At 47.0% G+C, this 5,099-nt stretch overlaps 1 long non-coding RNA gene across 1 annotated transcript; it reads right to left on the bottom strand.

The window, feature by feature from the left end:
• Positions 1-350: 350 nt before the first annotated feature.
• Positions 351-4,213, bottom strand: LOC148119312 (uncharacterized). Its single transcript, XR_015735274.1, has 2 exons — positions 3,786-4,213; positions 351-1,457 (listed from the first exon to the last, which is right to left on the bottom strand). It is a non-coding gene; the product is annotated as an uncharacterized LOC148119312 (long non-coding RNA).
• Positions 4,214-5,099: the final 886 nt, after the last annotated feature.

Genomic DNA, 5,099 nt, shown 5'->3' on the forward strand with positions numbered 1-5,099 from the left:
GGTCAAAATGTATTCTGTACAAAGATGAGGATGTCACCATGAAACCATTGTTGTGGATAACTAATACATGCTAATAAAATATTTTAAATAGTCTTTAACCATGTCAGCAACCAGATGACTCCTCCATCTCTCCGCCCTCTTGAGCTGTGAGTTATTTAGTATGTGACCCAGGAGCAATGAGCTAGGCAGTAACTGGAGAACGGTCACATCCACCATTCCTTTGACTTTCTTGGCTCACAAACCTGGAGTCATCATGACACATCATGACATCTTTTTCCCTGACACACTCATCGTGGGTTTGTGTCCCGCGCTACCGTCTCGCCAGCAAGAACCACGCGGTACACATAGGATCCTTCTGTAGTAAAGCTTTAATGCCCCTTGGGAGCTAGAGCATAAGCCACATGGCGGAGACCCAGATAAGATGGAACCCATCCCTTATATAGGAAACAGACCCTGCTTTGGACGTGTCACTCTTGGATAGGTCCATTGTTCCCAGTCCCAGGTGATGCCTCGGGAGTAGGCGGGGACTCAGTGGGAAATTACCGAGCACATGTGCGTTCACCTGGCGGTGAAGCCGGATGTCAGCGCCATCTTGATAATGGAGAATGTGGCTGCGGCCTTCTACATCTCCCCCTAATTTTACTTCTTTGCAGAAAGGCAACTCCCTAGGAAGGTAAAGATAGAGGTCGCACTTCCCAAAATGAAAACATTAAAATGGGCTTGCACGGAATCTGTCCCTAGGCTCATGACATCTGGAGCCTATCCGGCCTGCCCTCTGCCAATTTTCTGGGAAAGGGAATATACGGCAGAAAACCCTTAAGCAAAGCGACTTATCTCTCAGAGAGGGCCATTCTCTGTGCGATGCTCTTCAGCTCAACAACCTTCAGGGCTAGCTAAGCCAAGCATTCCACCCTGTGCAATGGACCACAGTCCTAGGGGTGCAGGAGCTGGTTGGCTTAAACCTTACTGCTTTAACATAGATAGCCACATATCAGTAGAGGCCCCCTGTTCCAGGGCAGCCAGCGCTTGTGCAATAACCACTTTGTCCCTACGATTTTGGGATTTGAGTCAGCAGACCATCCAGAGGAGAAACACTAATCCATAGCATAGGACTGTTTCAAAACATTTCCACCCCCACCCATTCTTTGAAGTAGGGGAAGAAAGACATGACCCAGGACTGTAATCCTATGGCCAAGCTTATAAATCATCTCTAGGACGGTAGGGGGAGGGGACCCAGAGTCATATTGGTTGTAGAAAGTCAAGGAAACACCGCCATCCTATGGCTGACTGGTAACAGCTTCGGGAAAGCTGAGAGTGTCCTCCATCGGTGCTCTGTCATCCATCTGCAAAATGGCAGGAGGAACAGCAGCCAGGTCCTCAGGCGAATCCGTGTGTTGTGGATCACTCTTTACTGTTTGGGTCAATCGCTCTGGCAGCCAGAATGGGCTTTCTTGATCCTGTGGGAAGACACAAACAGCTCCCCTGGATCTCAATAAGATGGGATCCGGGCCTTTTCATTCATTAGAAAGCACATCTTTCCACTTAACCAAATCTTTGGGCCGCTGCGGATCCGAACAATGTCGTGTTGCAGCATTTTGGCCATTATCATCCAGATTTAAAAAATTTATGGTGAACAGAGCCATGGCGATGGCCATTCTTGGCATCGGGGGCAGTTCCTTTATTATTCCCCCCTTTTTTGTTTAAATAGATATTTATCCAATTTTTAATTTAAATAACCATGGCATTTTGTAACCTATCTTGAAGATACCCATAGTGTTTAGCAGAAATAATTGACAGGATAAGGGAAACTGATAGCAAGCAATAGCATAGCAACAATAACATTGCAATGTACAACAACAACACAGCAATAACTGACAGACCAAGGGCAGGAGCTGGATCATCCCTTAGGAACCTGCCAGCTCCGCAGCAATTAGGCCAGACAGCTCCATAGCAGAGGCTTTGTCCTCAGGCCTCTGGACAGATGAATCCACAGCATGAATGTTAATAGATGTATGTCAGCATTTCTAGAAAAAAAAACATAAACAAACTCTTCTCCCAAAATAACATTTAAGAGTATTAAAAAACTCAGTGTAAAAATTTAGCACAGTCAGTACTGAAAGTAGGCTGGTCTTGAACTTAGAGACCTATAGGTCTCTGTTCTAAAGAGCAATCTTGTTTGTCTGTGTCATTATAGTAGGCCTTAGAATTAAACCATTTTAAATCTGGCACAGATGAGATTATTGTTTTAAAAATATGAGAAAACCGTTTTCCTGTTTCCAGCCTGGAGTCCTAAGATGACGTGGCCATTGGGGAACCCATATGGGGATCTCTGTTTTTTACGGTATGGGCCGTGTTGCCCCAGTGGCGCCTAGGAAAAACCCAGGCCCTGTTTGTTGATATTAGATTTAAGATTTATTGGCTCCCGTATTTCTTGCTGGTACGGTGGCCTCGGGCTCCAGAGCCCGCCCGCCATCCAAGGGCTGTGTGCGGCCCTGGGCCTGCTCGCTGCGCAGCTCCCTGTGTCCCAAGCCAAGAAGTGGCGGCTCCACCCCCAGGCGCCCCTGCCTTCCCCGCGGGGCTAGCCTCGTTCTCTGAGGTCTGAGGCTGTGTTGGTGGCGGAGTGTGGCGGGAGCCGACACCCAGACCAAGGCTGTACAGGCCGGCAATAACTCAAGGTCCGCGCCAGAGCCTGCGGCTCAAGGGGCCAATGGGAGAGGCGGCGAACAGGGCCGCTACTCTACTAGCCAACTCTCAACACCTGTGCCATAGCAAAAGCGGCTGTAAACCCAATCACCCCGAAATCCAAGGGCCCTTCGCATCCACCTCCCTGCGGATCCTGAAACATCAGACAAGCCAAGCGTATACACAGCAATCTTTCAGGAGGACTTGAGTTCTTTAAAATGCTAAGCAGTTTTTAAAAACTTAAGTCGCACTATGTAGATGTAATACGGTATTGCCTGTTTACTGTGTCTAAACCTTAATTGCGCTTTTATTATGATAAATACGACCAGCCTTGCCTGAAGTTAGCATCGTTTAGCATAGCCAAATGGAATCAGAGCCATTTTACCCTCAGAGACCCTCACAGTTTTAGGTACATTGTAAGCCTTCTGGCCCGGCTGCCTGTGGCACCGCTGTGACATCCTCCAGGCCAGGCACCAACCGAGCCGCACCAATTGAGCCGGCGCAACGTGCTCCCCACCATAGCCACAGAGCAAAGCTCCGCTCCAGCCGCCCTCCAGCCCCAGCTGCACCCATTCCGCGCCCAAACCGGTGTACGGAGCAAAGCTGAACTCAGAGAAGCAGGCTTGAAAGGACCTCATTTAATCTTTAAGGGAATTTGGGCGTCGTTTAGTCTCTTTGGCTGCTTCCTGCTGTTATTGGGCCGCTGCATTTTAGGGGTATACATTACAACATTTCAGGAGGTCTCGGTGATTCAAACCATATAAATCCCAAGTACACCCTTAGGCTCTCCTTTTCTGTGGAGACGAAAACAGAACCTCTTTCCCAAAACATCATATCCTTAGCAGTTTCTAAGTTTAAATATCTTTCTCCTATCCAGTACACAAAAGACAACATATATAACATAACATAAAGCTTTTGACCTTGTAAATCAGCCTTCTCCCCCATTTTTACTTTTTTAAAATCATTGGGAGGTCCTTTTTAACTTATTTTTTTTCTGTCTCCCCCATTCTTTACCGGAGGGTCCTTTTTAACTTATCTGGGTGCGCGCATAACCTCCCACTGCTGCTCAGTTTCTGATATGCTCTCTGGACTTTAGAGCGTACCTCTCTAAGCTTGCATGCCTGCAGTTCTGAATCCTCCTTGTGTCCAAGGGGTCTCCGGCGGTGCAAAGTTCTTCTTTTTCTTCTTCTTCCCGGGTTTCGGCACCAGATGTCCCGCGCTACCGTCTCGCCAGCAAGAACCACGCGGTACACATAGGATCCTTCTGTAGTAAAGCTTTAATGCCCCTTGGGAGCTAGAGCATAAGCCACATGGCGGAGACCCAGATAAGATGGAACCCATCCCTTATATAGGAAACAGACCCTGCTTTGGACGTGTCACTCTTGGATAGGTCCATTGTTCCCAGTCCCAGGTGATGCCTCGGGAGTAGGCGGGGACTCAGTGGGAAATTACCGAGCACATGTGCGTTCACCTGGCGGTGAAGCCGGATGTCAGCGCCATCTTGATAATGGAGAATGTGGCTGCGGCCTTCTACAGGTTTGTACATGGCCCACTTTATTATCTAGATGGGCATTCCTAGACCCCTGCTCTCTCGCCTGCCCTGCTCACACTTTACCTATCAGGTCTTGTCCTAAAGGAGAGTCCCGTAATGAGTATCCTGACATGGGTGCCTTCCTCAGACTCAGTTTCTCAGAAAACCATACAAAGATACTGAGGTGACAACACAGATAAAAATGAGCCAGAAATACTGGGGAGTGTGGAGCCGCTACAGCAATCCTAGACTGCTGAGCTCTGGGCTTTCTGCTATGTAAGAAAAACAGCATGCTCTTTGACAAAGACCCTGTGTCTGCATTTCTGAAACCTACACTTACACATTGTCCTTGAGTCTCAAACCCACCTTTTCCAGTCACTGAATTCAACATGTAGACCCCTAGAGGCTTAGTGTCATCTCCATATCAATATTGCGAAACCCATTTGCCGCCAATTGACTTCATAAATGTCCTCCCAAAGTACACATTTTGTTTGTAATACAATGGTAAATGTCATTCCATTTTAATTATTTATTAAAATAATTCCAAATTAATTATTCCAAAACAAAAGTCTAAATTATTAGCAGAACTGTAAATCTCTTAGAAACCCCTTCCATGCCTCTGTAGATTACAGCAGTCTCCTGAATCACAGCTAGGGTTTAACTTGGTCACTACTTCAAGTTCCTTGGTCATGTTCTTTCAGCATCCTGGCTTCCACTGCCATTGCCTGACTTCAGAACCACAGCTTTTGCCTTTTTGATAATACCTCCTACTGGTCTACCTGCCTCTTGTTTTCATTTCTCAACCGTACTTCCAGCAGAGGAAATAATATTCTTCTCTCCTCTCACAAATACTCAAGACACTGACTAAACAGAATCAAATTTGGGT

This window comes from Myodes glareolus, chromosome 17 (assembly GCF_982192425.1).
Source record: "Myodes glareolus chromosome 17, mMyoGla1.1, whole genome shotgun sequence".
Classification (NCBI taxonomy): Eukaryota; Metazoa; Chordata; class Mammalia; order Rodentia; family Cricetidae; genus Myodes; species Myodes glareolus.